The 24,926-nt window shown below is 38.6% G+C and overlaps 1 protein-coding gene across 3 annotated transcripts in view; it reads left to right on the top strand.

The window, feature by feature from the left end:
- KLHL3 (kelch like family member 3) overlaps positions 1–24,926 on the top strand; it is a 270,507-nt gene that overhangs the window by 46,885 nt on the left and 198,696 nt on the right. The window contains exon 1 of one of the 3 annotated variants that reach the window (XM_063604240.1): positions 19,250–19,267. The exons of the other annotated variants lie outside the window; for them this stretch is intronic. The gene's annotated coding sequence lies outside the window, so the exon portion shown is untranslated. Of the gene's footprint in view, positions 1–19,249; positions 19,268–24,926 lie in introns of those variants that run through there. 3 annotated transcript variants of the gene reach the window in all.

The following is a 24,926-nucleotide window of genomic DNA, read 5'->3' as shown; positions in this document are numbered from 1 at the left end:
AGACTCACTTTGGAGGCCTTGCCAGAGACAGAACTGAAACTACGTTCAGGAAATAAAGATATTTACAATACCCAAAGGGAAAATTCTCACTAGGTCCAGCCGCCTCACTACAGAAAATGATATGATGACACCCCACTGCAGTTCTCTCAGCATCACGCAATATATCCACGTAACAAACCTGAACATGTACCCCTGAATCTTTAAAAAAAAAAAAAAAGAGAGAGAAAGAAAAATAAATGAATTCTACAAGGGGAGGGGAAGAGGGTGATCAGGACAGGTTAGCACTATATCTTTTTTCCCTTACCCTCTTCCACTAGTACAGTTTAATTTAGCTCCTCGCCACCTTGGCAGTACTGATCTGTGCGAGAGACTGAGAAGCTGAGGCACAGAGAGGGAGAGAAGGGGGACAGTGACAAGCTCATGGAGGCAAGGGGCAGTTTGAAGTGCGAGGAAGCGGGGCTGGGGGGCTGAGTGGTCATGATAATAAATACATGCGAAGAGCAGTAGTATTTTGGGGAGATTATAGAGAAGCTGGGACTTAGAGAGCACTGAGAGAAGCAGTCAGGCTTTATAGCTTCAGACTTAATCTCAGGGCTGTCCCTGGTCCCTACAGTCACTTCTGGGACAGCACAGAAGCAGTGTTCCCTAGGGTCACATAATTATTGAATATTAGAGCCCCACATAACCTCACAGTCCATCAAGTACATATAGATCCTCAATTTCAGTTTAAAGGGAATTTAAAGGGATTTTGTCCAGTTGATTCAAAACAGCTTTGATTTTCATGGCAGGCTTTAATATCGCTTTCTTTTGCAAGTTGCTTTCCTGTTAAAAATTCTATCTATAGAAGACCCTGTGTATGTGTGTTTGCCTATGTGCGTTTATGTGGATGTGATGTCTATGGTGCACCTCATTTGTCAGACAATAGAGTGAAAGATTATGATTTTAGTTACCTTTTTAGCTGAAATCAGGAACAAAATTAGTCAAGCTATAGATATTTATGAAGTATCCACTCAGTGTATTCCTTTGTTTCTGATGGCTAGACAGATATTTTATTTTATTTATTTATTGAGACAGGGTCTCACTCTGTTGCCCAGACTTGAGTGCAGTGGCACTCACTGCAGCCTCAACCTCCCAGACTCAAGCCATCCTCCCCACCTCAGCCTCCTGAGTAGCTGGGACTACAGGCGTGCACCACAACGCCTGGCTAATTTTTTTTTTGTAGAAACAGGGTTTTGCCCTGTTGCTGAGGCTGGTCTCCATCTCCTAGGCTCAAGCGATCTGCCTGCTTCAGCCTACCAAACTGCTGGGATTACGGGTGTGTAGACAACGTATTTTAGGCACATAATTTGGATAACCTTTTGCTTTGTTTATTTTATTTTATTATTTTATTTTTTATTTTTTGAGACGGAGTCTTACTCTGTTGCCCAGGCTGGAGTGCAGTGGCGCGATCTCAGCTCAGTGCAAGCTCCGCCTGCTGGATTCAAGGAATTCTCCTGCCTCAGCCTCCTGAGTAGCTGTATTACAGGCATGTACCACCACACCTGGCTAATTTTTTTGTATTTTTAGTAGAGATTGTATTTTAGTAGAGATTGTTTCACCATATTGGCAAGGATGGTCTCAAACTCCTGACCTTGTGATCTGCCTGCCTTAGCCTCCCAAAGTGCTGGGGTTACAGGCGTGAGCCCCTTCGCCTGGCTGATCTTTTGCTTTCTAAGTGCTCACATATTCATCAGGGAAAGAAATAATAATAACAGCTTCTTAAGTACCATGGAAAACCACTTGATAGTTTTACAGTGATTCTCAAAATTTAACATGTATATGCATCATTCCAAAATCTTGTTAGAATGCAGATTCTGATTTAGTATGTCTGGGATTTCTTACAAACTCCTAGGTAAAATAGATGCTGCTGGTCCATGATGCTGCTGGTCCACAGACTACACTTTGGCAAATAGCTGAATAAAGTCTTAGCATTGGTTAAAATGTAAGGCATGCATAGGGAATAGCAAGTCAGTTTGACAGGGAAGATCAGATCTCAAAGAGCCTTGAATGCCAAGGTAAGGATTTAGGTGATATTCTATGTAAAAGAATCATTGTAGTTTTCTATACTGGGTAGAGAGTGACATGATAGGACCTGTACTTAAGGGAGATTTATCTGTCATCATGTATAGGACAGATGCGCTAGAAGTTTTATATTAGGTATTTAGTAGGAGAGACTCAACTCCTGGCCCTTAATGCCCAATGAGAAAAAGTTGCAGGAAGGAGAGAGGAGGGCACTGGCAATAGAGAAGCTACCTGCTTTACAGACTGTCCCTGGGTGAGAATAAGGAGTTGTTTGGATCACAAATCTCTTTAGTCCGCCCAAATTCCAAGAGATCCCTGCAAATCCCTTGCTTATTTAAGGATGCAGTCATAAAATACGGTAAATTTCTAGATCCAATTTATCAAAATGTATTGAGTGCCAAATACAGTCCTCTGCTATTTCAAGCATCTGTGTATTTCCTAGAGTGTTTAATGCAGGATCTTTGTAATGTTAATGGTGAATGAAGGAATTCATTCTGCTTAATTATCCTATTTCAGCTTAAGATGCAATAATATATCCTTGATGAGACTATTTAAAAAGCAAAGACATGATAAACACAAAATATAGGATAGTGGTTACAATTGGGGGAAAGTAAGGGGAAGAGATAAGGGAGAAGTAAATAGATGATGTGAATTATTGTTATTGTTGTAGTTCTTGGGTTTGAGTAATTGATTCACTGGATTTGTTATATTATTAAAATAAATAAGGAAATGAACCAGTAAATAAAATAAAGTAGAAGAGTACCATGCATGTTAATAATACAAAATATGATTAATTATGCACCTGAAGTCTATTTTTTTAAATCTACATGGACACACACTCAAAAGTAATATCAGGGAGTGTCCGTCCTGTCTACGGGGTCTGCCAAAAGTGAGAGAATGAAATTAAAGTTGCTACATGAGCCTATACCTATGGAGAGCTTTTCTGTTTAGTATAATTTCACAATGCAGATAGTTCAAGTAGTTATCCCACCCAGTCTGATGCTTGGTGAGATCAGGTAAGGCAGTAGCCCCAACAAAATATACTAACATTCTACTATCTAAATTTCTACTCCATTTAGTAATTTACAGAGGGCTTTCACATATCAAAACATGCTTGCCTGCCATTTACTCAGTGTGACATTCTTGCCTTCTTGAACCTGGGGCCAGAGGTCTTGGAAAAATATCTTGTGGGAATTTGGTATGAATGTCTTGGAGTAGTTTGGTGTGCTCAGAGTATTGTACTTATAATTGCCTGACATGAAATGTTTTCTAATCATTGACATGATACCAAGGTGTGAAGAAATATATCCTGGGAGGTCAAATCCACTTTCAAAATAAAAGTTCCTTCTTTGTTATCTGTCCTAGTAAGTGAATGGAGTTCTGGCTTATTCTACAGAACATACAGGAATTACCAATGTCAGAAACTTAGGATATAGCAAATTACAGTCAGTGCTAAAACTACTGAGTATAATTTAATTCTTTTGATGCATAAGGCATTTTTAGGGACTTGGGTGATCCACACAAATGAATTTTCCTGAAAATTGAAATAAACCTATTACTGCAAAACTATTTTTAAAAATAAAAGTAGTAAATGCTTAAGGACAAAAATTCTAAAAATTCAGAGTACCGAAGGTACAAAGTGAAAGGTACAACTGACCTTTCCAAATCCCCAATTTCTACTATTAACAGTTTCTTGTATATCTATACAGAAAATTTATCTGCATATTCAGCTCTGTATATAATTTTATTTTTTTCACAAATGGGATCATACTATAGTGGAATTACAGGGGATAAAATAATATTCATTTTATATTTTAATAGTTACAGCTAAATTGCCCTTTTATTAAATGGTACATTCTCAGTAGTTATTTGAGAATAACTTCCTCAATGCTTCTTATAATATATCCCATTGTTTTGTAAACTTGCTTTATTTTTCGTCATAAGTGAGGCTGTGCATCTTTTATGTGTTTATTGGTTGCTTCTGCTTTCCCTTCTTGTAAAATGCCTGTTGAGAACTGAATTATTCTCCCCTCTGGTAAAATGCCTCCAAATTGAACACAGAACATTAACAATGTATTTTTACAGCTACATTTTTACAATTAGACTCCATTAAAGGTGATTGTTCAACAACTAATAGTTTAAAATCTTGAGATTCTTTTTCATTTTTTAAAATATAATACCTTGTCACACCAATGTCTAATACCAAGATGATGACATTTGGTGTTAACAGTTGTACTTTACCCAGTCTTTAGTCTAATTTGAGCCTCATCCAAGTTTGGAAAATTCCTGAAGTGGAAAGTACCAACAATAAAAAGGGGTTTTGTGATAGTTGACTTCCCAGTCACTCCCAGCTCCGTCCAAACAGTACATACTTTCCTCCCACTTTGCTGATAAATAACCTTGGAAATAAATTTATACCCATGGGTATAATTCTATGAGTTTAGTGATCCTGCCTCTTTTTGTTATCTATACAGTTTCTATCGTACTATGGCTGTTTAGGAAGTGTCCAAGAAAAACAACAATAATGCTGGTATTTGATTTGTCAGTTGTGGCTTGGGGCATCAGTGGGACATAGAGCAGAATTCTTGCTGAGGAATATGATCCTCACTTGATTCTAATTTTATCTTTGTGGTGAAGCTTTTAAATATGAGGACAGCTGATGTTGAATAAATCTGTCCTCACAAGCTGTATGAGATTGAAATAAAATTAAATATTTGGGGTTAAATCCAAATGTAAAGATGTGGAAATGGCTGATTAGTCTTTTGATATTTCACTTTCTGCATCTTGGTAAAAAGGAACTGTTCGTTGTGAACTCCTAGCAACAGTCCAGTTGGAAGCTTATGATAAGCTAAATATGTGCCTTAACTTAAGGTCTAACATTTTATAAAAGATGAAGTAGAGTTCCTACTTTTCACCCCAACCTCCACCCTGCTGATAAAATGATAGGCTATGCATACCTGATTTTGTTAGCGGCCTCTCTTTCTTTGTTTTTCTCCCTGAATAAAAGGTTTCTACTAATGAAATAGTGAGGCCCACACTTACACTTGGATTGGGGTAATGATCCTGTGTGGTCTTTGTAAGTTTGCAAATGATGAGACCCCAAACTCCTAGTAGATTCTTACCTAGGTGACTAAATGTATTGCTAATTGCTAAGGAATAAATAAATGGGTGTGCTCCAAGAATAGATTGCTGGCTCTTCTTCAGCTGACTGGATTACTAAGGTAGAAAAGCACTAAAAATAAATCAGGGCACAAATTCTTCTGCCAGGAACTGAGCATTGAGATAACTTGTCTGCCTGGTGGTGTTGACATCATCTGTTCTCCTAATGCACTGCATAAATAGGAGCCAGAATGAGAAATAGATTTGGCCATGAACTAGTGTCAGTCCTGATATACCTATTGCTGCTTCTTGCCAGGTTTAAGTTAGTTAGTCCATCCAACTCCTCTAGGAGATAGCTAAGTACATCAAGGCGAGAACTCAAAACCAAACTCAGAGTCAATCTCAGGGGAAATAATTTGATTTCTTCTAGCTTCAAATATATTTTTGCTAGTTCTCTTCTGTCAGTTGGGTTTCAGTGTTTCCCCCAAGGGGTCAGATTTTAACAGAGTTGGAAAGGTGGGAAGGCATCTCAGGAAATCAGTTCTCTAGGACCTGAAGATTGCACCGTGATCCAGGTTCCCTGATGTGGAGTTAAGGATTCTTATCACTGAATTCCTTTTCTGTTATTACTTCAAATGTCCTGAGCAGAAAGCCTTAGCCAGTTATAATTAACCTATGGATCTCATGTGAACTAAAATGGGAGGAAATCCATGCAAATCCCTACCTTTTTTATATCTGAACCTACTTTCTTTTAGTTTTAGAGCAAGTTGCATTTAACTGGAATAATACTGTCTCACACTGATTAAGTCCTTGATGCTCACAAAATGCTTTCACACATTTATCTTGTGATCACAACAAGCCTGTAAGGAAGGCAGATGTTCTTATCCTCTTATTAACTGCTAGACTCAGAGAAGCCAACAGATTGAGACTCTGGCAGCAGTTGTTGCTAAGATCCCTGGGAGCTCTGTGATTTCATAGTCCATATAGTCAGCAGTGAACAGCCGGATCCATTTCTCTGGGGAAAGTTTGGGAAGTTTGTTCTGTTTGTTTAAATAAAGTTTATTTAAATATTTGTACAAAATATGCATTCTCATTATAGAAAATTTGGAAAATATGGAAGAAAAAAAATCAACCACAGACCGAGCACACAAAAACAAATTCCTTGGGTTTCCTGTTTTTTGACTGAATCTGTGAGATAGAAGGCGAGATCAGTAGGTATTCAATAATGTTTATTCTGCCTCCACCCCTTTCCTTGTGTTCAGCATAATGCACACAACAGACTTTTAAATTCAGTCTCCTCTTCTAGGGATCCTTCATAGGTAGGTATTGACTCTCAGTCTTCGGAGCTGAGCTCTAAAAGGTGAGTCAGAATCTTCCCATAATCCCTGGTAGAGATCAGCTGTTAACTGTTCTCCTTTTGTTACCCTTCTCTTTTTTTCCGCACAACACTCTTCCTTTCCTTCTGGCTGTATCAGTAGGTTTTCTCTTTGTCTTTCTCTACTGTTTGTCATTTCCAGGCTTAAAGTCAGCAGCAGATTCTAACTGGCCTCCCCAGGGCAGAGTCAAGGGCCCCAGTAGCAATGAAGAGAATGAAAGGACAAATATGGAAACTTCTGCTTTTTCTAATCTCCCACTCACCTAGATTGGCACTGGCTTCTCAGAAGTACACTGACCAAAAAGAGGAGTGTTGGGCAGTCCAGGAACTTTTCTTTTCTTTTTTTTTTGAGACGGAGTTTTGCTCTTGTCGCCTAGACTGGAGTGCAATGGCATGATCTTGGCTCACTGCAACCTCCGCCTCCTGGGTTCAAGTGATTCTCCTGCCTCAGCCTCCTGAGTAGCTGAGATTACAGGTGCACGCCGGTATGCCCAGCTAATTTTGTATTTTTTAGTAGAGATGGGGTTTCGCTATGTTGGCCATGCTGGTCTCGAACTCCTGACCTCAGGTGATCCACCCACCTCAGCCTCCCAAAGTGCTGGGATTACAGGCGTGAGCCATCGTGCCTGGCCCAGTGCAGGACCTTTAACAGCTGCAGATGTTTGGAGCCAGGAAATATTGAGCTCCAGTCTATCTTTGAATCCTCTCCTGCATTTTGCTTAGTTCTTAAATAATAGACATTAGTTAAGTCTTTATTGATGAATGTGTGTGTGTGAGTGAATGAATGTGTTTGGTCCTGAGACTGGAAGTAAGAAGCCACTATACTGGTTTCCTATAAGTTAAAATCATCAGGATTGTATTCTCTTTCCTGCTCCCAAGGAATTAAGAACGTTTGATTTTCCTCATCTGTAGGATCAATATGATGTGAGAAAACCCAGTTAACCAGCAGCCTTCGTTTCAAAGATACTCACAGCCTCCACGTTGTCTGTTTGGTTTTCTGCTCCTGTTGTCCCCAAAGAAAGAGCCCCTCAAGGCTGTGTTTGAGGCGGGTCGCTGCTCTCTGGCAAGAAGGAGCATAAACTGGAATGACAGCTGTGTGCAAATAGGCTAGTGTATAAATTGGAAAGGATGGGGAAGAGTCTTCCTATTCTACTCTAGTTGATGCAGTTCCAGCTTTCAATTTATCACACTTGAGAAGTGCTCATCTTCCCAACAGGACAGAAAATATGTGACCCCGAATTAACCACTAATAATTGTACATCAAATCTAAATGGGAATGAGGAGATAAAAGGCAGGGTAAAGCCAAAGTCTCATGGTAAGGAAAGCATTTTTAGCTGGAATGTAAAGAATGTTGGTATTGGCATTTAATGGAAATTCAAGCTGCCCTTCCCTTCAATCCAGATAGCTCACAGTTGTTTGGGTCACAATTACAATTTTACTGATTTTGGAAATCTAATATTAATCTTAGCATTGGCTTTAGTGGAGAATCTGTCCAATGTTGTAGATCTTTATGGAGAGGTATTTTAAATTGTGAAATTTTTTTCTTAGACACATAAGACTTTTATATACACTGTTGGTGGATGTGCTTTTGATTGTGCTGAATCGATCTATACATTTAAAATACAATAAAAAGAATTTAGGTCCAGCATAGAAGCCGAAGAATATCTCTTATCCAAAATGCTTGGGACCAGAAGTGTTTCAGGTTTGAGATTTGTTTTTTCTTCAGATTTTGGAATATTTGCTGATACTTAAATGGTCCTTTGAGCATCATGTCAGTGCTGAAAAAATTTTGGATTTTGGAGCATTGAAGATTTTGGATTTTTGGATTAGGCATGCTCAGCCAGTATAGAGAAACTTCATCTTACCATGCATAAGCTGAAAAATTTTTTTGACAAGAATACACTTCCACTCTCTATTATAAATTATAGAATTAAATAGCAGGCTTTGATTGAGGGTCTCTTGTACTGCCCGGTACTGAGCAGCTGGAGAGTAACAGATCAAACAAAAGGAAAAAAAAAAAATAAACATCCTACTACATTTATAGTAAATTAAGTGTGTAGAACATGGTGTAAACATTTCAAAAGCCATTCAACTCAGTATTTTTTGAGCATCTCATGTAGGCTACCTACTTTATTTTGTTTTGTTTTTTAGCCCCAGACTACTTCTTTCTAGTTTCAGCCAATTGTTTAAAAACTAAATAATGCTTGTTGTGTATGACAGAAGCTGGGAAAACTCAGTATTATCCCATTTCCAGTAGTAGTGCAAAAAAAGGCAAATCGTTTAAGGATGATTCATTAGAAACATGGCCTCCCTCATCAAAGGATGGCATGTTCTATCATTAGAGAAGTAATTTATGTGATGTGATCATGAGTGCTGTTGACTTAAAGGGCTTGTAATCTGTAGGAATCTGTGACTCAGCATCTGGCCCCTGGAAGCAGGTTCTTAGCAGACTGTCAAAGCTCAAGGTGAGCTTCAGGTCATCCAACTCCTCAGTTTTTTGTTTTTTTTTAAAAAACAAATGAGGACCTGAAGTCCAGAGAAGAGAGGCCATTTGCCATGGTAGTGTGTTATTGCCAGAGAAATATCAGGAGAAATTGTGAAATTTGGAAAAAAAAATTACCAAATGTCCTTCAGAATGCTAGGCATTGACTAGTAAACCCTTCTAGGTTATCTGATTCTATAGTGCTCTACACCTTTCATTTCTTTGAACTATTTTAAATCCTTTAAAATTATAGAAAACTGAGGGTAATACAAATTATTCTTATCTGTAGAAATGCAAATGAATTTTGTCTTGCAAAGGTGCAATTGTTACTACTCCTCACACACATGAAGCTGGATTTGCATTTACTAACACATTCATTTCAGCATTTTCTGGCTGCCTCTTGTACCAGTTTTTAACATTTTACTGGATCTGTTTTTAATGAGTTAAATGAAACCTTTAACATGTGTTCATTTTATATTTGTATGGCAATCATAATTTTGCCTTAAAAATTATCTTTTAACAGGAAGAAACTAAGATTTTAGTAAGCATTCTCTGTTCCTTTTGTTAAATAAACAACATGTCAACAAACGTAGTGTAAATGTCCAGTCGGCTTTTATTAGCAATTCATAAATTGGAGCAACATCTCATTCTATAAAATAGAGTAGATGCTTCGCAGGGCATGTCAGAACAATTGGTTTATGAAGGTGGGAACAAGGAAATAAAAATTGAAAAAGCAGATTGACTAACATCAAGTTACTTCAAGTTACTTTTCTTATAAGGGTTAAGCAGAGGAGACTTCCCTATCATGCCAGCTCCGGTTAACCGGGCCTCTTTTGATTGGTTACTGGGATTCTCCTGTTTTCAAGAAAACTTGATCTGTTTGGGATTTTACCTGCTTCCTTAATGTTTCAGTTTGACTTTGTGATACTTAGCATGAGTGACTTCATTTTAGTTTGGTCTTTTGGGGCCTAGTATGGGAGCTTAGTCCAAAACAGTGAACTCCTATAAATTTTATTTAACACTTCATTCACTGTGAATAGGTAGAAGCACCATTTACATGGGTTTCTGAAATGGCTAGACAATCAATTGTAATTTTCTCTCACATTTTTATGTGTTTATTGGTCATGTGGGTGACATCTTCTTAAAAAATATTTTATTGAGGGTGAATTTCATGTAACATAAAATTAACCATTTTAAAGTGAATGATTCAGTGGCATTTAGTACATGCATAATGTGTTGCAACCACACTTCCATCTAGTTCTGAAACATTCCCATCACTTCTGAATAAAACCTCTTATCCATTAAGAAGTTTCTCCCCATGCCTCTTCCCCATATACCCTAGCAACCACCAATCTGTATTCCGTTTCTATGGAATTTTCTGTTCTAGATATTTTATATAAATGGAATCATACAATATGTGACATTTTGTGCCTGGCTGCTTTCACTTATAATAGTGGTTTGGAGGTCTATCCATGTTATAGATCAGTGCTTCATTTTTCTATGGGTGAATAAAATTCCATTGTATGTCTATACCACAATTTGTTTATCCATTCATCCATTGATGGACAGCTGGGCTGTTCCTACATTTTGGTTATTATAAATAGTGCTGGCATGAACATGCATGTAATGTACTTTTTTGAGGACCTGATTCACTTATTTGGGGTGTATAACCTAGGAATGGAATTGCAGCATCATAGGGTAATTCTGTTTAATTTTTTGAGGAACTGCCAGACTGTTTCCACAGAGGCTGAACTATTTTACATTCCTGTCAGCAATGTATGAGGGTTCCAGTTTTTCCACATCCTCGCCAACCCTTGTTATTTTCCATTTTAAAAATTATGTCCATCTAGTGAGTGTGAAGCGGTACTGCATTGTGGTTTTATTTGCATTTCATTAACGACTAATGATGTTCAGCATCTTTTCATGCACTTGTTAATCATAGAATTTTGAACATTGCATCATATTTTGGATATACTTGGGAATATTTTGAATATACCAGGGAGGCTGGCTTTCAAAAAGAAATATTTATGATTCCCACATAATACAAGTAATCACCCCCTGATTTGTGTTTCTTGATGTAAGATTTTATATATTAACTTTTATTAAAGTGATTCCTATAAAAAATTTATCTTTTTTGGAGACAAGCTGGAGAGGATTATCTTCACTCTTACATGACACTCTTTATACGGTATTTTCAAAGACCATTCCTAAATCTTCTGCAATATCAAGCAACTGCTATTAAAGAACTCAGAAAAATGTTGCTATGGTGATAATATTTGTCCTTGTGAAACACAGCTATGTGAGCTGTTTTATGCCGTAAAATCTTGCTTGGAGCTCTTTGTAAGATTTATTTGTTGATTTGCTTTTTTAGTGGAGATATATAGTTGATTTATTTTTTTGAGACAGGGTCTCATTCTGCCACCCAGGCTAAAGTGCAGTGGCGCGATCATGGCTCATTGAAGCCTCAACCTCCCAGGCTCAAGCGATCCTCCCACCTCTGCCTCCCGAGTAGCTAGGACTATAGGTGCACACCACCATGCCCAGTTAATTTGTATATATTTTTTGTAGAGACAGGGTCTCACTATGTTACCTAGGCTGGTTTTGAACTCCTGGACTTAACCTATCCTCCTGCCCTGGCCTCCCAAAGTGCTGGGATTACAGGCATGAACCACTGCGCCCTAGCCCAACACATGGTACGTTTTAAAATAAATATAACAACAGCCACCGTAACTAACATTTATTGAACATTTATTTGGTGCCAGACTCTCTACTGGGTGTTTTACGTAGATTATCTCCTTTAATCCCAGAAGGATGTCAGCCCCTAAGGATAAATAGTATTTTTTTCTGTGTCCATTGTGGTATCCTGAGCATCTAAAAGAGTCCTGCCACAGAGCAAGTGTTCAATAAATGTTATTGGATGACTAAACAACCCTTTGAGGTAGTTATTGTGATTATTTTCATTTTACAAATGAGGAAGCTGAGGCTAAGAAATGTAAAACAATTTTCCCAAGGTCTTACAGATAGGCAGTCGTGGAATCCAGATCAGAACTCAGGCAGCCTGCTCCAGAGTCTGTATCATATTGGCTTTAAGCCATAGAGTTCAGAACAGCACGTTTACTTCTTCCTTGCAGGTACTACAGGGTGTCCAGCTATTTTGTGAAACAAAGAAGAAACAATTCATTTTAGTTTAACAAATATTTATTTATGGCCAATAAATAATGTGTGTTCAAATACTTGTTGGGTGTAATATTGAGAACTGGTAGTTAAGAGAACAAGATTATGTTATGGGGTCTGACACTAGCTGGATGACCTCATACAAATGATATGCTCTCTCTATGATTTGGACTCCTTAGTTATAAAATGGAAAAGTTGGACTAGATGATATAAATGTGCTCCAGCAATAAAATATGGTAACATGAAGAAATAACACTGATAAGGCTCAGTGAACTTGCTTGCTGGGGGTAGGGGTAGTAGGGGTATCTTGGTTTATATATATTTAATTTTTAATCTCTAGGGAATGAAAAAAGAGAAGAGGCAACAAAATGGTCATTGTATGATGGCAGTTGTAGAATATATCATCTAGAAGAGAAAATAAAGCAATTATCTCAGTAACAAGGAAGCCTCAGTTCATCCTTAATTTCAAGAAATAAGATTTACTTCTATCCTGACCCTTTCCTTTGAGGAGTATTATACCCTAAAATTACATAATATTTTATAGTTTCTCAATGCTTTCCTCTCATTTGTACCTACAACTATGCTGAGAGGTAGTTTGGGGAGGATAGTGTTGGGAAAAGCCAAGGGCTTAGATACAGTTCTACAATTATCTAGTGATTCTCAGTCTTAGTTTTTTGATGCCCAGCCTGTCTTATCTCCAAATTTGAAGAAAATATAAATTATTATTTTTAATGTTTTGATTTTTCTTTTAAATTCACTTGGTTAGAGGATATATATGCCTAACAACAGTTTTCCCTTAGGTTTCCAGAAGAGGATATTGCCTAATCAAACAGAATAATAGGGTAGCAAAACTTCCAAAACAATGTGTTAACTTTTTTTTTTTTCGAGACAGGGTCTCACTATGTTGCCCAGGCTGGAGTGCAGTGGCAGTGGCTATTCATGAGTATAATCACAGCATACTACAGCCTTGAACTCCTGGACTTAAGCAGTCCTCCTGCCTCAGCCTCCTGAGTAGCTGGGACTACAGGCATGTGCCACCATGCCTGGCTCCTGTGTTAACTTTTTTAGAAAAAAAGATCTTAGGGATGAAACATACTTTTTAAGGCTCAGTTGTTTTATACTTTAAATTGGGTTGAATGATTATATTTCTTACTCTTCCAAGTTTAGACAGTAAATGCACTGAACTCTTACCACATGTCTGATTTATACAAAGTGCTATGCTGAGTGCCTCAGAAATTGAGAGAGGACCTTGCCTTCAATCCCACAAAAATTATGAAACATAAAACTGACCACTGCATATGACAGAACATTATGAGTGTCTAAAGCTAAAGATAAAGTGTTATAGGAAATCAAGATGAAGAGAGTCCTTTCAGCAACAGTCGTTGAGAAAAGTTTCATGGAAGAGGAACCAAGTCTTGAAGGATGTAGATATTAAGAGTGAAAGAGTGACAGCAAGAGTGAAGTGAGAGAAGGAGAGTAAGAGAAAGATATTAACAGGTGGAGGGAATGAGTATGAGTATAGGCTCAGAAGGAAAAATATTCAGGGTGTGTTTGGGAAAGTTGTGAACAAGTTGCACTCCCTGAAAAAATTGTTAGAAAGATCCCTCCAATAATTGGTTCTTCGTTATCATTGTTCTTTTTCCACTCCTACTCCAACCCAAATAAAATAAAAGAATAGGCCATTAATTCCTTCATTCAACTAGCATGCATTGAGTACCTGCTCTGTCCCAGGTGCTTTGCTAGGGAGCATAAGCTAGAAAGATCAACTAGCTTTGCCCTCAAAGGGCTCACAGTCTGGTGAGGAAGACCAACTCTTGGTTAGAAAAGGAATTACATACAGAGTGCCCATTTTATTTGAAATGGGGCCACCTTGAAAAGAATGAGCTTGGCTGCATTGGGCTGATCGCCTAAGCTCTGTTTTTAGCCCTTGGAGCAACTTCAGGATGTGTGGCATTCCAGGAGAACAGCTGCATACTATATTCTGAAAATGACTAAAGTAGCACCTCCGTTTTTTCCAGACCCGCAGCAATGACTCTCACTACGAAGGAGAGCCAAACCCTAACCTGTCTTGTGCTATATTGGGCATGTTGTTCCACAGACTTTTAGAGGGGAAGTTTCAGATTTTCTTGCTTTTGTCCCAAAGAAAGGAGATATGGAGGAAGGAAGGGCTAAACCATAGAGGCCTCTCATTTTTTTTTTTTTAAAGTATAGAATTCTTTATTGTTATTTCTTAGTGCAGCAAGAGATAATAATGATAGATATTATTTATTAAGTGCTTAGTGCCAGGCACTGTGATGAGAGCTCTAACATGCAGCATCCAGTTTAACCCACCAGCAGTCCTAAAAATTAGCTACTATTTTCATCACCTTTTACTAAGGAAACTGAAGCTTAAAAAGATTAAGTAACTTTCCCATGTCACATAGCTAATGAGTGGATACGGTGGAAAGTGTAATTAATATTGGAATGCGTTTTATGTTTCATAATTTATGGAGAAAACTGAGGCCTAGAGAGAAGTGATTAGTCCATAGGCATGGAGGAAAATGATGTTAGAGCCAGCTTTAGAACCCATATCTCAATTTTATAACTCTTTAAATTTTTAAAACTTATTTATAACAGAAAATTTCAAATATATGTATATCTATATGTCTATATATATCACCTAGTTCCTACAATTATGTATTCATGATCAATCTTATTTCATCTGTACCCCTACTGTCTTGCCCCCTACCATATTATTTTGAAGCAAATAGCAAAATATTTTGTCTATAATATAATCAAAATATTTCTCTAAGAGATGATTTTTGTGAAAAATATAATACCATAATCACACCTAAAAATTAGTAATAACTCCTAAATACCATCAATGATCTAGTCTGCGTTCAGATTTCCAGTTGTCTCCTAAATGTCACAGTTTTTTCTTGCAGTTGGCTTGCTTGAATCAGGATCCAAATAAGGTTCACACATTACAATAGATGTATCTTCTAGTCTCTTTCAATCTATAGCTTTCCCTCCAGCATTTTTATATTCTTGTGATTGTTGAAAAAACTAGTTGTTTGTCCTGTAGAGTTTCCTGCAGTTTTGATTTTGTTGATTGTATCCCTGTGGTGTAGTTTAAGATGTTCTTCTCTTCTGTCTTCTGTATTTCCTATAAATTGATTGTTGGATCTAGAGGCTTGATCAGATTCAGGTTTGATTTTTTATTTTGAAAGACAACTTCACAGGTGATGCTGGGTTGTGTTTCTCTATCAGGAGGCACAAAGTGTCTGGTTATCTCTTCTTTTTGTGATTTTATAATAGCAATCATTGATTATTATTATTATTTTTTGAAATAGGGTCTCACTTTTTGCTGGAGTGCAGTGGCATGATCTTGGCTCACCTGCAACCTCCGCCTCCTAGGTTTAAGCGATTCTCCTGCCTCAACCTCCCAAGTAGCTGTGATTATAGGAGCGCGCCACCATGCCTGTCTGATTTTTGTATTTTTAGTAGAGATGGGGTTTCACCATGTTGGCCAGGCTGGTCTTGAACTCCTGACCTCAAGTGATCCACCCACTTTGGCTTCCCAAAGTGCTAGGATTACAGGCATGAGCCACCGTTCCTGGCCTAGCAATCATTGTTTTTTAATGCCTAGGTACAGTAATTTATTAGAGATTCCAAGGCCTTCCATTTACTGCCATGATGGAATATCAGGAATAGAATTTACCCTTTCAACTTAACTAAAAAACCCAACAAGATATATGAAACAATGGTTTTCAGACATTGGACAATAGGCATAATAGGACTGTGATTCTTGAAGAAAGAGAAGTAATGTCTGGCATCCGGTGAAAAATTACTGGACGTGCAAAGAAATGGGATAATATAACCCATAACATAGATAAAATTTAATTAATAGAAACAGAAATGACACATATATAAAATTAGGAGACAAGGATATTAAAAAGCTATGATAAAAATGCTTTACATGTTCAAGAAGTAGAGGAAAACACAAGCATAACAAGGAGAGAAATGCAAGATATAAGAAAAACACCCAAGTCAAATTTCTAGAGATGAAAAATACAATATTTGAAATGAGAAGTACATTGGATAGGATTAACAGCAGACTAGACACAGTAGAATAAAAAATTAGTACATTTGAAGGCATAATAATAGGAAGTACTCAAAGCACAGAGAAAAAAGATGAAAAAAATGAACAGGGCATCAGTGAGCTGTGGAACAATATCAGATGATCTAATATACATGTAACTCCAGTTGGAGAAGGGCAGGGATACCAGAAAAGTATTTGAAGAAATAATGGCTGAGAAATTTTCAGGTGCCCTAGCAGGACCTGGAGACCTCTTTTTCTGTTGTAATGAAAGACAGGATTGCTTCTCTGTAGATAAAGAGAACAGTTTCATGATGAGCAGGCAGAAAGCTATAATCAATAAACTAACCCTTTTAGACTACATAGTGAATTTCTGTGTTACATGTGTGTTGCTTTCCCCTTAGGACCATCTGGAAAATTTGTGATACTGGTCTTTTTATTTTACTTTTTTGTCTATCCTTGAATCTCTTATTTACTCTTAAAGTGATTCCCTTCCCTCACCATCATACCACCAAGTGCCCCTGGCTAACCTAAGGAAGCCCTGTACCTGTTTCCTGAGCTGCTTGCCTGGGCTCCAGGGTCCTTTCATTCATCCATGCATCCACTTCCAACTTTCCCTAATGAAATTTTGACTCACTTTGGTCCTGCCTGTCAGCTCATCTTAAAGGCTAATCCTTGATAATTAATTCTAGAGATTTCTGATGGGTTAATGTATAACACTAACAGGTTAACATTCATATTTAAAAGGCCATCCAGAGATTTGCTTTAATTCCTATTTATTTAAGGCCTAGCTCAAATACAATCTTATTTATTCAACAATCACTTCTCTAGTGGTACCGTGAGTCACATACTGTGCTAGATGAATAAGACCTAGCTCTTGCTCTCTGGAGCCTCACATTCCTGAAAGACAGACTTACAAACAAATACAAGTTGTTATCATATAAATACAGTAAAGGAGGTGTGAACAAAGGTTCTGAGCACTCAGTGGGGGAACAGTTAGCAGGTCCTAGAGCACTCAAGAAGAAAGACTTTTGTAAGGTGCCTGTTGGAGAAACGGGAGTGGAACAGTCTGACAATGTAAAGAGAATATTGGGCAAAGAAAACATCATCAGAGACACAGAGATAATGAAAAATGTCAATTGCTATTTGCTAAGTCTTTCCTATGGTTCATGCACAAAGCTTTGCATACATTCTCTCACTTGACTCTCACAAACACCTTTTTAAATAGCTGTCTTTATAATACGTACTTTACAGATCTGGAAACTGAGGCTTGGGGGGACGTTCTGAAAGTTACTCAAGGTTGTCTAATATGGCAGAAGTAGGATTGGAACCAAGATCTATCTGATTGCAAAACATATATTCTTAATCCTTAGCTTACTAAAGAAAACGTGTTCAGAATATGGTAGGGTGAGGGCAAGGTAGTAGTAGGAGAGAAGGCAGGGAAGGTTTGTAAAGGCCAGACTTCTGAAGGGTTTTATATGTTATACATCCATGAAATAGCTTTTTTAAAATCCATTTTTGTCCCCTAACTCCCAAGCCAGAAGGAATCTTATTTTTCCCTCTTAACCCCCAAGCACTTAATGTTTATATCTCACATCCATTTATAACTTTTGTTTTTTTCCCATTTCCCCATTTACCATTAGGCAACACAGTTTTAATCAAAGGAATTATTTCTTTTTTGAAAAATTGTATAAACCAGGCATGGTGACGTGTGCCTGTAGTTCCACCCACTCAGGAGGTAGAGGTGGGAGGATCACTTGAGCCCAGGAGTTCGAGGCTGCAGTGAGCTATTATTGTGCCACTGCACTCCAGCCTGGGTGAACAGAGTGAGACTATGTCTCTTAAAAAAGATAATAAAAGAAAAAAAATAAAATTTATATATATTTAAATTATACAACTTGATTTGATATACATATTGTGAAATAATCACCACAATCAAGGTAATTAACATATCCATCATAGTTACCTTTTGTGTGTGTGTGAGAATACCTTTTGTGTGAGAATACTTAGGATCAACAACAAATTTTAAGTATATAGTGTAACATTGTTACTAATAGTCACCATGCCATACATTAACTCTCCAGAACTTATTCATCTTGCATAACTGAAACTTTCTGCCTTTTGACCAACATCTTTTCATATCCTCCTTCCTTCAGCCCGTGGTGAATTCTATGAATTTAACTATATTAGATTCCACATGTAAGTGACATCATAGAGTATTTATCTTTCTATGTTTGGCCTATTTCACTTAGCATAATGTTCTCCAGGTTCATTCATATTGTCACAAATGGCAGGATTTTATTCTTTTTAAAGGCTGAATAATATTCCATTGTACATGTATACCACATTTTCTTTATGCATTCATCTGTCAATGGACATGTAAGTCGTTTCCATATCTTGGTCCTTGTGAATAATGCTGCAGTGAACACAGGAATGCAGGTATCTCTTCAAGATCCTGATTCCACAAAGGAATTATTTCTTATTCGTCATCTTTATCCCGTACAATACTCCACTCATTTAGTGAATGCTCTACTCACAAGGAAGGAAGGAAGGAGGGAGGGAGGGAGAGAGGGAAGGAGACCTGTGGTTGTAGAAAGTTTAGGCACCTGGGCTTTGCATTTCTTTTATTTATTTATTTTTGAGACAGGGTCTCACTGTTGCCCAGGCCGAGTGCAATGGTGAGATCACAGCTCACTACATCCTTGACCTACTGGGCTCAAGTGATCCTCCCCACTCTCAGCCTCCCCTGTAGCTGGAACTACAGATGTATGCCACCACACCTGGCTAATTATCTCTATTTTGTAGAAACGGAATCTCACTCTGTGGCCCAGGCTGGTCTTGAACTCTTGACTCAAGCAATCCTTCCACCTCGGCCTCCCAAAGTGCTAGGATTACAGGTGTGAGCCACTGTGCCCAGCTGCAATTCTTTAAGAAGTTGTGGTTGCCTTGGAGAAATTGGAAACTCTCAGATTCTTAGGCCATCCCTATATGCTAGTTGGTAAGTCATAACTCCAGCATTGCCTCCTGGGTTTCAGTGTGCATGACATCAATATGGGACAAGCCAACTGAGCTTTCTGCCAAAACTTACAGGAAAATCTGGGCTGAGCCACAAATATTATGAGCTCTAACCCAGGGGCATAGCAGCTCTCCCTGCAGTTTTTGCTGATTTCTAGATGTTGTGGCTCCCTTGCCTGGGATCTGTTTGGTGTTTAGCACTTAGCCATAAATCAGTCTTGTGTCCTATGGGTAGGCTGGGGCTGGAAAGTAGAGGGAGGGAGAGCAGCTGGAGATACCTAGAGATGTTAACTGAGAATGTGCAAACCAAGAAGGAAGACGGGAACCCAGGCTATCTGCATACCTTTTTCTATGGATAGGTTGACTGCGTAGACCTTTTTCCAAGCAGCCTGGTTGTGGCCTCTGGCCAGTCAGTTGTGTCTGCAGAAGAAATTGAGCCTTTTCTCTTCTTAAGCCTCCTTCCCTCAAATTCCTAGACCTGGATCGTATCTAAACCTCAGTTTTACCCTTTTCCCTATACAGCAGATAATGAATCACCTGATTTAGAATCAAGGGATGTGGGTTCAGGTACGGTCAGCTACTCACTGTTTGACCTTAGGCAAGTCACATAGTCTCTCTGAGCTTTGGCTTTTTCAACAGAGTTGGAGTTATGCCTCCAGTCCTGACACCCTGCTCCCTCTGCTCCCTCCGCCCCCCGCCCCCGCCTTCCCCTTCCCCATCCTATAGTTGTTGGAAGAATGAAATGAGATAATAGGGTTGAAAGTGTTTTGTGAATGGTCAAGCTCTGTGCAGTTAATTGTAAGGGAGGAGGAGGAGGATGTGGTTTCCTGAGGGGCATTTGGGTTGTATGACCCTATTGAGTAAGCCCTTCTTTTTGTGCTGCCTAAAGTGCCACAAGGTGGCAGCAGGATCCTATCTTCCCTCGTCTTTAGTGGAGGATAAAGCCGGGAGAAGATAGGAAAGGCCTTTGGATGCTGCTTTGCTCTATCCTACAAAGGTGAAGAGGATTTATTTCTTTACCATTGTCTACATTTCTCACTCCACCAAATCCCCCTGGTTAATATTAAATAATTCCTCAAAGGACCCCCCCCCACACTTTTTTTTTTTGAGACGGAGTCTCATTCTGTCGCCCAGGCTGGAGTCCAGTGGCGCGATCTCGGCTCACTGTAAACTCCGCCTCCCGGGTTCACGCCATTCTCCTGTCTCAGCCTCCCGAGTAGCTGGGACTACAGGCGCCCACCACCACACCCGGCTAATTTTTTGTATTTTTAGTAGAGATGGGGTTTCACCATGTTAGCCAGGATGGTCTCGATCTCCTGACCTTGTGATCTGCCTGCCTCGGCCTCCCCAAGTGCTGGGATTACAGGCGTGAGCCACCGCGCCCGGCCAGGAGCCCCATTTTTAAACTAGAATCTCAGGACACTTTCTCCACTTTTGAAGAGGCACAAAGAAGGGAGATAATTTGTCCAATATTAAATAATTAGTTCATTCGAGAAATAAGACTTCAGTTTAGGTTTCTTCCTATGAGTGCAGTCCTTTTGAAAATGTGAGTATTTTCAAGATGTTTTGGGAGGCTTGAAGCGGCTTTGTTTCTTTCAGTGGAGGGGATTTTGAGGGCCTTCTGAGACAGAGGGAAATAGGAAACCTGTCTGTAGCATTCATTTGAAAATCTTTTGAAGTGTTGCCTTGATTAAGAAACTGATTAGGGCACCTTATTAGGAACCACCAAGTATCTGAAAGGCAAGCCTTAGAAACTCTTAGATATGTATGCTAGATGGAGTGCGACAGACACCTCGGGAGAGAGGATCCTTGGTGCATTGTTTTAAGGGTTGCATTTCAGAATATGGAGTTTTGCATCAGACTTGCCTTCCTGTTTATATTCTCCTCAGAGGCAAATGTTCAAACGAGACTATTCTCAGTACACTCTGGCTTATGGCAAAGGAAGGTGAGAATGAGGGAAGCCAACCTTAACCATTTGCTATTGATAATCCACATAAGGTGGCAGAGTAACAGAAATAAAAGCATATGGACTTGAGAGTCCAACAGATGCTGGTTCAAAGCCTGCCCCAGTTACTTGCTTTTACAGGCAGTTTTCATAGGTTCCAGTTTTCTTATAAAATGGGAGTAATAAGACCTACCTTGTTAGCTATGTAACCTTTGACAAGCTATTTAGCCTCTGTGTAACTCAATTATGTCTGTATAATGAAGGTAATAATTAAATGGAAGTCCTACTTCATAGGATTTTATAATGATTAATAGGTTGTTTCCTAGAACTATGCATGACATATAATAAGCACTTGGTAAACATTAGCTGTTGTTTTTGGTATTATTATCATCACCATAGAGGGTTGTTATGAGGATTAAATGAGACAGTGTATGTAAAGGTTTTAAAAACAGCAGACACTCAATAAAGTGGTATTTATATGTAACTAATAACCACAGTGATGTAAATAGTATTCACCATAAACGAGCCTGCTTATGATGTAAGTACGGGAGTATTATTTTGTCTTTTGTTTTATGTTTATTCTTACTCCATTATTTGAAGATATTCTTGGCTTTTTAAAATACGGATCTATCTTTTTTTTTGTAATCTAAAGGCAATAATAATGGTTAACATTTATTGACCCCTTTCCATATGCCAGACCGTGTGCTTTATGTATATTGTCTTAGGAGAATTTAGTAACTTGTTTAAGTCCATTCATCTACCAAATGATAGAACTGGGATTTGAACCCAGACAGTGTGATTCTAGAGGCTGTTTTCTTTTATACTATCCTGCCTACTTAACAAAACGTTTGGACTAAGAGGATCCCATATTTTAGCAATAGAATTATGTCTTGTGGCTGAAATATATTTAATAATTAATCATAAAATTTATAATACATATGAGGCATAATAAAAATGTTCATTACCAGTGATCTGGCAGATCCACTTTTGGATATCTAACCTCAGGAAATAATCCAAAATACAGTCACAGTTTTATGGATAAAGGTGTTCATCACAGTGTTATTTATATTATAATTTGGAAAAGTTTTAAGGCACTCTAAACATCTGACCAAGGAATGGTTAGTAAAACATGGTATATCTACTTGATGAATTTTTATGGAGGTCTGAGTAATTGTAAATGGTGATGCTGTTTAGAACTTTGTAAGAAAACATACTGTATGTATGTGAAGTCATGAGAAGATAAGTAATAGATATTTTCTTTTTCTTTCTTGTATATTAATCTTTTATTTCCTCATTCCAGCAAGATGAATAGGACAAAGGGATTCTCAGTCCTTTTATGTATTAGGAGTTGGGAAATTTGAGTAATTTTTAAAGGTTGAATCTTCTCTCACCAATAGGAAGTCTCAGGGAATCTTTTCTTTACTCAGCAAGTAGATTTGGCCCCTTGGTGGACACTTAGAAAGAGTCAAAAGATATAAAGTCCTGAATCTTCTGGTGAGATGCTCACAGTTTTGTTAGCAACAAGTTTGTAGCCAGGAAGCAGAGTGGTATATGTAGAATTAGAGAAAGGCTGGGCAACAGGAATAGACTTTGTATACATGCACTGAGGGGACCCAAGGACTGGAGGGACAGTGTGGCAGAGCTGAGACACAGAGGGTTTAAGTGGCATGCTTAGGGCAGCACAGTGAGACCGTGGAAGAGTTGGGATGAGAGTCCCTGGACTCCCGGCTTCCAGAGACATTGATAGTCCCCATCCCCCCAACACCAGAGGCAGTTTTGTTATAGCTCTAAATGTATGAGTAAGTGGATGCTCCTCGTGGCCTCTCAGAAGGATGCTTAAGCATATGAGCTGTTTCCCACTAGTTGCTTATAGAAGAATTGAGGAACCTTCACATAATACCATAGGTCAAGTTTCCACTGAGTTATTGACTTAGAAGCTATATCTCAGACTCATTCCACGAAGCTAGAAGCCCAGCATTTTCATTAGGCTCTAAAATCAGATTTAACATCTGCTACTGAAAGCTCCTGGCTGAAGCTCTTCCAGGAACAACTCGGAAATCCTGGTTTCATACTTCTCTCAACTCCCTTTAATCAGAGACAGAGGGCATTTTTTGAAGCCATATGGGTGAGGAGGGGCTTTATCTGAAAATGTCCATGAAATGCTCCAAGGTTATGGCAGGCATGATTAGCTTATATATGTCTTTCTAAGAGTCCATGAGGTGAATGTTGAAGTTCCTCATCAGTTTGGGAAGGCTGAAAGCCTGTTTATTCTGTGTAATAAGATGAATGCATGCCATCTGGATACCCATTCCTCTGGAAGATCCTCACCTAAAGAGACTGGCTTAATTGTATGGTAGATAGCAGACAGAACTGTTGGTCAAGGCCAGTCAGGGATGCTGGACTTCAGCTATAGCTTTGCAAATTTACCAATCTGTGTAGTCTTTCTCAGTGATCATGTACCTAGCTCCTTGGTTTCTTGGAGAAGCTAGGGAATTAGATTCTGATGAAAAGGCATAGTCCTACTCTGCCTCTTTCTAAATACCTAACCATGTTGTAATTGTCTGGATTACTGACATTGCCCCCTCAGAAAGTGCATTCGTCAAGAGCAGGGATCCAATCTTACTGTTCTCTTTATCCCCAGTGTCAGGCAGATAACTTGGCGGGTACTCAGTAAATGATAGTTGAACAATGAATGAAAGAGGATGGAATCTGAAGCTAGACAGATCAGAATTTACCACTGTGTGACCTCAGGCAACTTGCTTAATTAACAGTTTTAAAATTTGTAAATTGGAATAACATTACTTACAAGAGTGTTTTTAGGATTAAGTTAATGAATGGAGGGGCCTGATAAGTGATGTTCCTTTGGATTCTGATTCAGTAACATAACAAAGATTGGAACATAGAATCACAGAATTACAAAGCAACTAAGAGAAAACTAGCCTAATTTCTGCCTGGCTAAGTCCTAATCCTTTGGATCTCAGTTTAAAAATTATTTCTTCCAAGAAGTTTTTCTTATCTACTTCCTGTCTCCATTGTCCCCTGAGTAGGTTAATTCCTCCTTCATCATGTTATATTTTCTCTGTTACAGCACTTGTCACAGTTCTTTTTTTTTTTTTTTTGAGACGGAGTTTCACTCGTTACCCAGGCTGGAGTGCAATGGTGTGATCTCAGCTTACCACAACCTCTGCCTCCTGGGTTCAAGTGATTCTCCTGCCTCAGCCCCCAGAGTAGCTGGGATTACAGGTGGCCACTGCCACGCCCAGCTAATTTTTTTTTTTTTTGTATTTTTAGTAGAGATGGGGTTTTACCATGTTGGCCAGGCTGGTCTTGAACTCCTGACCTCAGGTGATCCGCCTGCCTCAGCCTCCCAAACTGCTGGGATTACAGGCATGAACCACCACGGCTGGCCTTATCACAGTTCTTTTAAAGTATTATCTCTGTTAGACTGTAAACTCCATGAGGGCAGGGATTATATCAGTCTTGCTCACTATAGTATTTAAGCACATAGTAGACATTTATTAAATATTTATTGATTGAATGAAGCAGGGGCTTAGGAAGGATAGGTAATTTGCCCAAAGCACAAGCTAGACTCCACATCTCTTGACTCCTTGCAGCACAACTGCCTCATGGACAGGCACTTTGGATTCTCAGGTTTTTAAAAAAAGTTTTTGTCTTTTTCTCCTTCATTAAGAAAAAT

This window comes from Pan paniscus, chromosome 4 (genome assembly GCF_029289425.2).
Source record: "Pan paniscus chromosome 4, NHGRI_mPanPan1-v2.0_pri, whole genome shotgun sequence".
In the NCBI taxonomy this organism is placed as follows: domain Eukaryota; kingdom Metazoa; phylum Chordata; class Mammalia; order Primates; family Hominidae; genus Pan; species Pan paniscus.
This window is presented reverse-complemented; position numbering and strand designations above follow the sequence as displayed.